Source organism: Triticum aestivum, chromosome 2A (assembly GCF_018294505.1).
Source record: "Triticum aestivum cultivar Chinese Spring chromosome 2A, IWGSC CS RefSeq v2.1, whole genome shotgun sequence".
NCBI classification, from domain to species: domain Eukaryota; kingdom Viridiplantae; phylum Streptophyta; class Magnoliopsida; order Poales; family Poaceae; genus Triticum; species Triticum aestivum.
This window is the reverse complement of record NC_057797.1, coordinates 479,788,307-479,801,149: the sequence shown is the minus strand read 5'-3', so window position 1 is coordinate 479,801,149 and position 12,843 is coordinate 479,788,307. Positions and strand designations below refer to the sequence as shown.

General features: G+C 42.2%; 1 long non-coding RNA gene across 9 annotated transcripts; it reads right to left on the bottom strand.

Moving 5' to 3' along the window:
* Positions 1 to 3,195: 3,195 nt before the first annotated feature.
* On the bottom strand, positions 3,196 to 10,392 carry LOC123189057 (uncharacterized). 9 transcript variants are annotated; one of them, XR_006495550.1, is made up of 10 exons: positions 9,725 to 10,387; positions 8,679 to 8,831; positions 6,876 to 7,056; positions 6,375 to 6,539; positions 5,286 to 5,353; positions 5,121 to 5,207; positions 4,630 to 4,709; positions 3,870 to 3,937; positions 3,657 to 3,749; positions 3,196 to 3,473 (listed from the first exon to the last, which is right to left on the bottom strand). It is a non-coding gene; the product is annotated as an uncharacterized lncRNA (long non-coding RNA). The 9 variants fall into 9 exon arrangements; XR_006495549.1 differs by having other exon boundaries at positions 4,635 to 4,709; XR_006495546.1 differs by lacking the exon at positions 3,870 to 3,937 and having other exon boundaries at positions 4,635 to 4,709; positions 5,286 to 5,595; positions 9,725 to 10,392.
* Positions 10,393 to 12,843: the final 2,451 nt, after the last annotated feature.

The following is a 12,843-nucleotide window of genomic DNA, read 5'->3' as shown; positions in this document are numbered from 1 at the left end:
GATGACACATGTCCTTGATGTTTGCCAAGTGCAGTCCTCGGCAAAGCATTTGTTGGTTTGTCGAGTGCTGCCTTTAGCAAGCGTTCGTAGGTTTGTCGAGTGCTGCCTTTAGCATGATACTAGGTGAAGATGGTTCCATTGCAGTTAACGTGTCCTTGGTGTTTGTCGAGTGTTGCCTTTAGCAAGCGTTCGTAGGTTTTCTGAGTGCCCCCTCAATCACACTCGACAAACAACTTTCGGCAAAAGGGCTACTCAGGTTGCACCATGTGTCGCCCATTGCCAAGTGTCCTGGAGAAGGCTCTCGCCAAACTGTCCTAGGAGCTTCGAGATATTGCCATGTGACAACATAAGTCATAAAACAAGGCCATGCATAGAACTAAACTTGTCATGTTACTTGTAAAAATATATCTATCAAAATTAGCATCCAAACATCCTAGAAGGCACTATACAACAAAAACAATTGAATTTCTAATGCACATAAATTAAGTGTTGCGATTAGTGAACATATTCAAAATAAAGAGCTTGTGTAAGAAAAGAGACGGACATAGGGCCTGTTCTAAAGCCCTCCAGCTCCACACTTCACAAACTTCTCAGATGAAAAAGTCCCAAACGGTTTGGCTCTAAGAAGCTGGATTCTCGAAGTTATGCCGATGCCAGTGCAAAATCCTGGAGGAGCATCGGCCCAGCTCCACGAATACGAAAAGCTGGAGTTCGCTCATATTACAACCAAATTGCCACCGCCAAGTGAAGCGAAGCGAACCGGTACGCTCAGTCGAACGCATCGCTCGATAAAATCACTACAGGGGCTCGTTCCTTCCATGTCTAGCACAAACTGGGCTGCCTCCTTGCGGCCCAAACTCGGGCCCAACCATCCCAGCAACCGCCCAGCTGGGCTTTAGCGCTGGAGAAGCTATGCAGGACGCCGAACGCTTGAGAGTCGCTAGGTGAAGCAAGAAGCTGGCTAGGGAAGCTGGATTTGGGAAGTTCTGTGAAGTTGGAGGAGTTCAGAACACACCCATAGTACTGAGTATATCAGTATCACGAGGCAGTCGCCGCACCACCTAAACTCAAAATTTAGCCCTAATCTATCAATCTTCAAATTAGTCAGAAATTTTACCTAATCAGGAGAAAGACCAGAAAGGCACTGGACGAGGAGGATATAAGCCATTCCTAGAGATGGATCCGCTCCACCCGCCACCGGCCGTGCGCCTAGGGCGGCCTCCGGATTCGCTCGCCGCCGGTTCGTCTCCATAGTCCATCCTATTTTCCCCTTTTTTCAAGGGGTAGAAACAAGCAGCCGAAGTGGTTTTTTTAGGCAATCTCGCGAAGCTTTATTAAACTGCACCAATGTTTACAGAGATAAAAGATAGATTGTCGGGGTGTCCTAACCAAACATGGCGGCCCACCCCTAGCTTCAAAACATGCTTCGCTAGATTGTGAGCTTCGAAATTCGAGCTCCTAAATTCATGTCCAAAGTTGCAAACTGCAAAAGAAATACTGTGCTCCAAGATTTCATGTAGAATGGCTTCGTTGTGAACTGCTCATTTTCGAAGAAGGGAATCCAAAGTTGCAAACTGCAAACGAGCAGCTGAAGTGGTGGCGGCGTTGTGACTGCTCGTTTTGGAAGAAGGGAATCGCAGCCCATGACTGACGAACATTACGCCGATTGCACTTGGTAGGCCTAGTTAATTAGCCCATGACAACGCTTGGTAGGAGCCCATTGTTGTGTTCTGCTCAAAAAGAAAAAAATGAACCCATTTGTTTATCACGTATCGTACACTTCTGCCCGGGCAAACGATGATGCATAACAGATTTTGCCCCATTGTTTATCAGGTGTGTACGTTGTCCCGTGGCCAGCGAGCCCGGGCAAGTGCCCGGGGTGGCCGGGCGCTGGCTCCGCCACTGCTCGCCGCCCCTGCTGCCTTCCCCATTCTATTTCTGCACTGAAGCTCTCTTTCTCTCTCGTCACTGACCTCTCTCTCCCTCTAAGCTTTCTGTCATTTATACTCCAGGGAGACCACCATGACCTCGAAGCTCCATGCGCCGCTGCCCGAGTCGTCGCCCGCCTGCGTCCTCCTCTGCTTTGTTGCATCGAGCGAGCGAGGGGAGCGCCTGCGTTGACCGCGCCGCCAGCGTGCTGGGCCACCGCTCGCCTTCACCCGCATCAGCCCAGCAGCGCCAAGGCCGTGCCAGGCCTGCGGGGCCTCTCCACCAGCCGAGCCGAGGCCCATGGTGAGGCCGCCCCCGTGCGCCCTCTTTTTCCTTTTCTTTTTTTCCCGCAGTTGGGTCAGATCTCAGATTCGGCCCATATCCTTTTTTTTCCTGCCTCTGCGATTTAGCTTTTATTCCAGGGAGTGCAGTTTTTCAGAAAAGTCCCTAGAGTTCGTGCATTTAATAACTCATCAACTATACATCATATGTTAAAACATTATATATGAAAAATGCTTAGAATTATGTGTAGGTTAATTATATGCCACTTTCATGCATGTTAAAAATGTTTAAACTTGTTGTTTGCTTTGTTTTGCTATATTGCCATGCTAAAATGCTTTAATTCATAACTAATTAACCATAGCACCAAATTTAATAAACTTTATATGTAAACTAGTTGACCCGTTGCATCAAATGGCGCAGAGACCCGCTAAAGACATGCTATCGATGAAAAACAAATGGCGCAGAGACCCGCTAAAGACATGCTATCGATGAAAATAGTTTCATGCTGCAAGGACCCTGCTAAATCATGCTATTTTTTAAACATGTTTATTACATTGTGAAATAATAGTCTGGGAAAAGGAAAATTGCATAATATGAATACGTTCAGTTTGAAAATATGCCCACTATGATGAGAGAGTAAAGTTGGCATGGTTGTAGTTTTTTGGCAATGGGTTTGGAAAAAGAAAATATTTGTGTGACATGAATAGGTTACTATATGCTTGAGCAATCACATAGGACACGAATTGTAACTATTTTTATAAAAAAGAATAGACTTGTCCTTCAAAATATATACTTGAGCATGCATAATTTGTTATGTTATTCAGGATCATGAAGGCATAAGTTTTTTTAAAAAAATACAAACAAAGAATGAAATGTAAATAGTTGCTTAATGTAATTATGCAACAAATTAGAACATCGGTGGGTCAAATAACTGAGCCTGCAATTAGAAAGTCCAAATAGCTTACGCTAAAAAGAAGGTAAACATAGGTGACACAATAAAGCCTGGTTTGATGAACTCTATCGCACACTTTGTAATGTTTGATGAATAAAGCTACCCCTCAAAAAAAAGTGACACAATAAAATGTACTTAATACATGATGAACATTTCTTAGAAATAGTGGTCAAATACATCGTATAATTTGGTTCTGTACAAAAAAAGTTTCCTCTTTTGTGTACATATCCTAAACACCACCCCTTGCGATGAACTGTGTCTTTGTCCACAAATTTGGTTATTCCCCATCCAGCATGTCAGTTGCAGTCTCCTGAAGCATAGGAACAACACAAGTTAAAACAATCTGGTCAAACATACACTAAGAATATACTCATGGGCATTATCGACAGATTAAACCAAAGTTATAGTGCAGCAGGTTCTCTGTAAAGTCAAGTTACCATGCGGTTTTTACGAACCAATGGAGAAAAGCCAAAACACTGACCCAAGAATTAACCTGAGAAGGCCGTTCTTCAAGCTGACTCCTAGCAGAAGATGATGCATCTAAGTGAAGCTACCTGGAGATTTCTTATATGTCCCTTGCTCTCTACTGCAACAGATAGTTGGAATGGCATATAAGATAAGTGTGAGGTACTGACAGAAGCTCACTCTCAAAAGGCACATTCAGTATGTGTATGTAATGATATAGATGTGTTATTAATTAAGTAACCTGAATAAGTAGTTGCATATTTCTTCTAGGGACAACTGTTTACATATTTCTTCTATATCCATTGCTCTCTGATGTTATAGCATATATCTGTACTGTAAGTAACAAAAGAGTAGTCTCTTTCCTTTTTTCAACATAACAGTCTACTTATCTGATGCACTTGGGCTAACAGGAACATAAGAAAACACCAATGACTAATCATTTGGAAGGCAGCATGGCTGAGTCCTACACATGGCTAGTCAAGCCCTCTTGCCAAGCTGGAAAGTTTCTTACAAATGCGGAAATATCCATAAGATTGCATCTCTCCTGTTCTACTCAAATAATATTTTGTATATATCAGAGGTTTCAAAAGCTAGGTACCAGTTAACTCCTATTGTGTCTGTTTGTATATATATATATCATTGGTCTGTTTTATTCTAGAGCCTTACTAACCAAATAAAGACCAAAATTTTGAAGTAAATTCTATGCCTAGAAACCAAATAAGAACTACACTGAAAATATTTATGAATTACTACAACTATTCAGACCATTTTAGACTACTTTAGTATGAGACTGTAACCAAGAATAATGAATGTAGGTGATCTGATATCTTGTTCGAACAATAAAATAAATAAGGACATACAGGTAATGGATTTGACCAACAAAACCAAATACTTCTAGATCTGTACGAACTTCTAAAGAATTGATCAAATCTTAAAAGTTAGAAAGGCTAAGGAGATAGAGTAATGACATGTTACAGGAATAAGCATGCATGTCCGCTGACCATACATAGTAGCTGATTAGCGATGATGCACTCAATGCGAACCGGTGTTTCCATGCCTATCAGGATAAAGGTATTCTTTTCTGCAAGGATAAACATGGAAGTGGAGTGATCAAGCAGACCAAAAAGAGTTTTCATGACTTAAAAATAATAAACAGAATATGGAAATAAGTGCTTTGAAACATAGAATTTTGGAGCTGCACAAAAGATGCAGCTGAAGAGGACACCCCTAAATGAGAACATCAAGCTAAAAAATTAAGCTAGCAAACCAGTCTGACCTATTAGATATCCCACATGGGCAGTAGCACCTACATATTGAAGCAACAAAATTGACAAAAAAAATCCCCATATATGAACATCACAATCTGTGGGCATTAACTAAACACAAATTAAACCTAAAAGAAGAAATCAAATGATAAATCTTCTACAACATTAACACATGGGTGATAACATCAAGAAAACAATTGATTGTGTTCACACGAGAGAAATATCACCTTGTTCTTCTTCACCAAATTCTTCTGCTGGATTATTCCTCCTCTTATTTCTCAGATCGTCAGACATCGAATCAGAGAATGGAGCGCCTAACAGAGCAGAGCAGGGAAAATCTTTAGGTCTAGTAAAACATTAGCCAAGCGAGTACACAAATTCTTGTCCATTACCTTGAGGAATATGAGATCCAAAAATAACACACTGCGATAAGGTGACCATTATGACAATGTCCATGGACCTGCAAGCACCATTGAGTACAATCACAGAAAAAAAATCAAAAATACATTACAGAACAACAGGACATCATCACAATAATACCTTTAATCTAAGAGAATAAATGAATAATAATGAAGAAATAATGGAAGGAGAACAGAACTATAAAGCTTTTATTAATCGATGAGTAGCCTGGTTCACTTCCCAAATATAAATATGCAGAAATTGAGGGAGATGGACACCGATCAATTTGACATGCTGCGCTTTCTGCCAAACCAAGAGACAACCAGCCAATGTATTTTTAGCTCCACTACACCAATCTGATTGTAAGCTGATCAAGCAGAAAGAATAGACAATATAAACCATGCCCCTATTATCCTAACCCAGGGCAGCCGACAAGCGGGACCAGGAGCAGCACCGGCCCACCTGTCATTGCGATACCACAAGCTCGGGCCAAAATAATGTGCCTTACTAACCAAACATGCTGAAGATCAAGATAGCTAATGAGTTAAGGATCATTTTTCAGCGGCAGGCCCGTCTGAAGCAGATCACAAAATTCTATCACTGCCCTTGAACTCCTTACACCTAAGCTCGAGAACACACAAATGCTTCTATGAAAGCTTCAGACGACCAGTAAGTCAGTCGGTATTACTCAAAAGAAATAATAGAATAATCAAACAAAAAAACAGTTAGGCTGGAATAACTTCAGATCTAGAAGCATATCTGATGTAAGGACCAGATATGCAATCTCAATGGTGAGAACCCGTGCAAGATTAAGAAATTATCAAAGTCCCTGTCAATAAGTCCTGATTAACCGGTAGATAAAATGCCAATATCCTTTCACTTAATTCAGACAGCACGTATAGGATCATGTAGCAGTACATGTGTGTGATTAGAAACCAAGTTCATTATGGAAAGGGACATTTTGTACAAATGTTATGAACGAAAGCTCTTATTTTCATATTTTTGTATCCTTTTTTAAACTATGAATCTAATCTTTTGGAAAAAATAAGTCTCTTATCATTATGTGTGTAAATAAAAATTACATTGCAACCACTTGGGATGAGTCAAGTGGATCTGAAACAATGGTTGTCCTGCTCCGGCCCCTAGTGTACCTCCCTCCTACAGTCCTGCTCCAGCTCCTTCTTTAGCTCGCCAGCTCCTCACGTTAGCCTTCACGCAGCTGGAGGAAGGAGGCAGGCGCATAGGATCTGCAACAACGTCCAGAAAACAAAATTTACATATTTTTCAGAAGATGGACGTACCAGAACTATCTCAATAATGAGCTAACATCTAAAACACCAGAAACTGAAGAACGCGGCAGCAGCACAAATCTTCTTCACAATAAGAAAAGTAATCTTAAATTAGACAAGGATAATGGTATGCAAATTTGAGGTAGAAAAATGTTCATTTTCCCAGGTACTAACTCTCAACTGGTTTGCAAATAAACTGACTAAAAAGATCTGTAGATTAAACATGAGATCCGACTGACAAGCACGAAATGACATTCTGTTCTAGGCTCAAATCAGCAAGTAAGTAGTAACCACCTTAATTAGAAGGGTCCCCTCAGCCTGAGGCCATACAAGTAAGGTGGCCCCTGACAAAGAGGGTCTCATGCTCTATGGGTCAGCCTGGTATCCTTCATTTGCGCAAAACTACTCTAGGCCATGGGTCTCTTTTGAAATCTACCACAGCATATAATTGCATGTGCTTGTCCCTGTTCAGTTTCTGCACAACATTACAACAATTTGTGAGGTGATTTATAGTTGAGAGAATTCCTTATTTAACACTGGCTTAAACTTTTATTCCCTATTTAACACTGGAAAAATATTTCTTCCCTCTCTAACACAACCTTTAAATTTTGTTCCCAATATAACACTTTCATCTATTTTTTGTGCAAACAATGTTAAATGACACGTGAAATGACAATTTGACCCTCATACATCTATTCAGTTCTTTTATTTATTTTGGTGTCCTATTTAAGGGTGGAATCCATGGTTAGTGTAACAGAATGGCGTCATATTCCTAGAGATCACACGTACGAGTACCAAACAGCTAACTCCCTAATGGATGGATTTCTTAAGCTAGCTTGCACATAGCACACGCACGTATAAAACAACATGGCCACCGACTTGCTTGCTTGATGGCTCGACTCGACGAAACACGCACACGACACACGCGAACAATATGAGGACACGCCGAGTTGATTACAAAAGGACCGTGTCGTGCCTTTGGATTTTTTTTATTTTTTTTTACCGTATCATGCCTTGGGATTTTTAATTGCTAGTATTTCTGATTAGGGTGACGGTTCAGTGTACCTATATATCAGCTGCCAACACAATCTAGCCTTTTCAGAGTATCAAACTCTAGCATACACATGTATGCGTACAAGACACGGACACAGACGAGTTGGGTTTAATTCCAACATCGGTGTTCTTGTGCAAGCGGATTGTGGGCCGGGTGAAGCTAATGAGAATGACTTTGACATGACTTAGGTCCTTCTAGTGCCAGGGGTAAACTTGTCATTTCACATGTCATTTAATATCATTAGGTCAAAAAATGTACTGAAGTGTTATATTGGGAACATAATTTAAAGTTGGTGTGATATAGGGAAGAAATATTTCTTCGATGTTAAATAGGGAAACGAAATTTAAAACAGTGTCAAATAAGGAATTCTTTCTTTATAATTTCTCCACAACATACATTTTGTCCAGTCATGGAAAGTCTACAAAGAAAAATCACGATAGCCGAGAGAAGTCATGGTATTCTTGCTGCAAAAACTACGGCTAGATCAGTTTTAAAGTTCAAATTTTAGTTTGTAGAAACAACTTAAGTGGCAAGTTATTAGATATTCTGCATCAGAACAGAGTCTTGACTAAATAATAACTTGCATAAGCGCTGGACCTATGCAGACCAACTAAACTGAATATTCTACATCAGAACAAAATATTGACTAATTAATAACTGACATAAGCACCGGACCTGTAAACAATCGCCCTCTAGGACAAATGTAGACCAAACTAAACTGAATATTCTCTACCAGAACAGAATCTGGGACAAATGCAGACCAAAGTCACCAAACTAAACTAAACTGAATATTCTACGCCAGAACAGAATCTTGACGACATACGTATGAAATGGCCAAAAACTGATTACAGGTAACGTTTGTATCCTAGCATTACTACAAAGGTAAATTGAGGTACTGATCATGTGCATGCAAACACACAGGGAGTGTTTCATTTACATTCACCTTTGATTCTCCATATATTTTATGTGCTCTCCAGTAAAATAAAATATTTGGATGATGAATTCACAAGCCAAGGACAACTGAAGTTGGTTATGTGACATACCGGGTATGAGTGTGATGTATACATGGATTTGAAATTCCTATATTTTCGAGCTCATCCATGATAAGATCCATAGCCTTCCATATATGTTTTGTAAGGATCACCAGACTCAACGTATGCCAGAGGAACTCCATGAGCGCTAAAACATAGCATGATCTGCAAGTTTCATGTTCCCTCAGATATAATATTTCATTCAGAGCGCATCAACTGAAAATGATAAATTCTATATAAAGTCCAGAAAGAATAAAACAACAAAGTAGGAGTAATCAAAGTTATATCTATATCAGTAGTAAGCCATTTTTGCTTGATTGCTAATAATCGAAGTTATATCTGTATCAGTAGTAAGCCATTTTTGCTTGACTGCTATCATACTAATTGAGGATGCATTCTCCAGGGAGCAAAAAAAGCAAACTAATTTTCTGAATACATTACAAACACACCGAGATAAGAAAATCTAAATGAGGCATCATGCCGTTAGGAGCCAAGCAATGGAAACCTAATGGTGAAAATACTACATAAACAGGTAGAATCGAATGGAAATCGAGGGAGCTTCAGGTGAGCGGGTCGCCCAGCCACATAGTATGCATCAAAATTCAGTATAAAAAAGGACTACTCATGAGTAGAAAGATCATTGTCGCAATTTGGAAGGACATGTTCTAGTAGGAATCCTAGATATACAAAGAGAGTATTAGTTCAGCAGAATCAATATCATTATGCAACAAACTATCAACCATTGCACTATATCTCAAGAATTTATAGTGTAGCCACCAAACAAAGTGGTAATCAAGGCAACATCAATCTAACAACAATGGCTGACTGATGATGTTTTAGTCCTTCTGGTTTACTAATTCAGAGGAACTGTAACAAAAATCGCTCTTTGGTCAATATCATCAACTGATTCTTTGAACTCTAAATTCCACTCTTAGCTAAAATTATTCTTCCTCTCTTCTATGTCAGATCTGCACACGTCAAGTTTAGAAATCCATATAATAGCAAAGTAAAATACGTGTGAGGAAGAAATTAAGAGAGGGAGAGAAAGAGTGGAGCACCTAGTTCGCCGCCGGCTTGCATCGCTCGAGCCGCCTGCACCTCCAGATCCACGAGGCAGCCATGGGAGGAGAGATGAGCTCCTAGTTCCTCTCGCCTTCCCACACCGCCTGTTCACCTCGAGCTCCTTGCCCAGTGGGGGGGGGGGGGGGGGGGGTGGAGGCAGAGGTGGCGCCTCTCATGGTGCAGAGGAGATGACGACGCGGTGGCGCAACAAGTCGACCTGCCGGCCGCCGGCAGGTGCGCGAGGCCTCACCCTGCCCCTTCCCCATGCTAGGATCGCTCACCTTCTCCTTCCCCGCTGTTGCTTGCCTTCCTCGCCGGCCTCCTCCTTCCCTTGTCGTCCGCATCCTACACCTCCCCTACATCCCCACCCGCACCGCGAAGACGACCTACGTCCGATGTGGATCGACGGTGACATGGAAGAGGACAGGAGGAGGCGAGCAGAGGAGAAGGCTGGCGGTGGGATCGACGGTGACATGATAGAGGAGAGGAGGAGGCGAGTGGAGAGACGAGGTCGGCCGGCGGCTGCTGGCGAGGAGAGGATGGTGGGGATCGAGGGAGGGGTGCGGCGGCTCGTGGGGATCGAGGGGAAAGGGAAAGAGGGCTAGGGTTCGTTTGGCGGCTGGGGTGGGAGTGGGGCAAGACGCGGGTGATTGGGTGCGGGCGCGTCGAGCTGATTGGGCAAAACCACCTGCACCTGCAAACGGGCAACCCAGCCAACCAACGTGCGGCGCGAGCCCACCAGTTATTGGACAATAAAAACGACCACAAGGTGAAAATTGATTTTAACTGTTGTGAAGATCCAACGGCTCAGGCACGCCAGAAAGGCAGATTGAACGGCCGACGAAGCTCCAATCGGGGAAGCCTTGTGGAGGTGAGTTGGCTAGCTTCATTATAGTTTTAAATGGGATAGAAAAATGCATAGCTTAACATGGTACCACTACTTTGCATGTTTACCAACTCTAAAATTGTGTTTAAGGCAGAACAGTAGCTAATTCAAAAATATGCCCATGAGGATTTTTCTGGTTTTGTTGTTTGTTATATCTGGCCTCATTTAAACTTGTCTAGATAGGTAATTTATATGCTTCACATCTTGTCATGTTAATCAACATTTAATATTGTTGGGTACATAAACGAGATCGAACTAAATAACTTGAATGTAGTGTTTCGTCAATATGCAACTCGTTGCATATTGAGCTCCACTTAATTTGCAGTGTTGTTTGTTGCACTTTGCCATGCCATGTTTCATTAAACCGGACATGCATCATACTTGGTTATGCATCATGCCATGTTTATGTGATGGTTGTTTACTATGTTGTTTGCTTCTTTCTGAGTTACTTCTCGCGTTAGTTTCGGTTTCGTTCCGGAGTTGTGAGGATCTGTTTGTCTACGTTCGTTTGTCTTCTTCATGGACTCGTTCTTCTTCCTTGCGGGATCTCAGGCAAGATGACCATACCCTCGAAATCACTTATATCTTTGCTTGCTAGTCGTTCGCTCTATTGCTATGCCGCGATACCTACCACTTGCTATATCATGCCTCCCATATTGTCATGTCAAGCCTCTAACCCACCTTTCCTAGCAAACCGTTGTTTGGTTATGTTACCGCTTTGCTCAGCCCCTCTTATAACGTTGCTAGTTGCAGGTGAAGATGGAGTTTGTTCCATGTTGGAACATGGATATTGGTGGGATATCATTATTATAACTTGTTTACTTTAATGCATTTATATACTTGGTAAAGGGTGGAAGGCTCGGCCTTATGCCTGGTGTTTTGTTTCACTCTTGCCGCCCTAGTTTCCGTCATATTGGTGTTATGTTCCTTAATTTTGTGTTCCTTACACAGTTGGGTGTTATGGGAACCCCTTGACAGTTCGCTTTGAATAAAACTCTTCCAGCAAGGCCCAACCTTGGTTTTACCATTTGCCACCTAAGCCTTTTTCCTTTGGATTCTGCAGACTCAAGGTTCATCTTTATTTTAAACCCCTGGGCCAGTGCTCCTCCGAGTGTTGGTCCAAACTGGGCGATGTCCGGCGCCCCTGGGCAACCAGGGTCTATGCCAACCCGACGTCTTGCCCATCCGGTGTGCCCTGAGAACGAGATATGTGCGACTCTATCGGGATTTGTCGGCACATCGGGTGGCTTTGCTGGTCTTGTTTTACCATTGTCGAAATGTCTTGTAACCGGGATTCCGAGACTGATCGGGTCTTCTCGGGACAAGGAATATCCTTCGTTGACCCCGAGAGCTTGTGATGGGCTAAGTTGGGACACCCCTGCAGGGTTTTAAACTTTCGAAAGCCGTGCACGCGGTTATGGGCAGATGGGAATTTATTAATATTCGGTTGTAGAGAACCTGACATTTAACTTAATTAAAATGAACCAGCCGCGTGTGTAGCCGTGATGGTCTCTTTCCGGCGGAGTCCGGGAAGCGAACATGGGTCTTGTGTTATGCTTGAACGTAAATAGTTTCAGGATCACTTCATGATCACTTCTAGTTCACGACCGTGCTTTGCTCCTCTTCTCGCTCTCATTTGCGTAAGTTAGCCACCATATATGCTAGTGCTTGCTGCAGCTCCACCTCACTACCTTTTCTACCCATAAGCTTAAATAGTCTTGATCTTGCGGGTGTGAGATTACTGAGTCCCCGTGACTCATAGATACTTCCAAACAGTTGCAGGTGCCGATGATATCAGTGCAGGTGACACAACCGAGCTCAAGTGGGAGCTCGATGAAGATCGTGTTCGTTGTGTTGTTTTGTTTCCTGTTGATCAGCAGTGGAGCCCAGTTGGGTCGATCTGGGATCTAGCATTTGGGGTTGTCTTTATTTATGTTGGTTCCGTAGTCGGGCCTTGATTGTATTCTGGATGATGTAATGTTATATTTATGTATTGTGTGAAGTGGCGATTGTAAGCCGCTATTTATCCATTTCTTATTCAGTACATGGGATGTGTAAAGATTACCCCTCTTGCGACATGCCTACTATGCGGTTATGCCTCTAAGTCATGCTCCGACACGTGGGAGATATAGCCGCATCATGGGTGTTACACAATAGGTGCAGAAAATAAGGATTTTTTAGCATTTCAAAGGCTTCTAAACAATCATCATAAAAAACAAAAGGAGTATC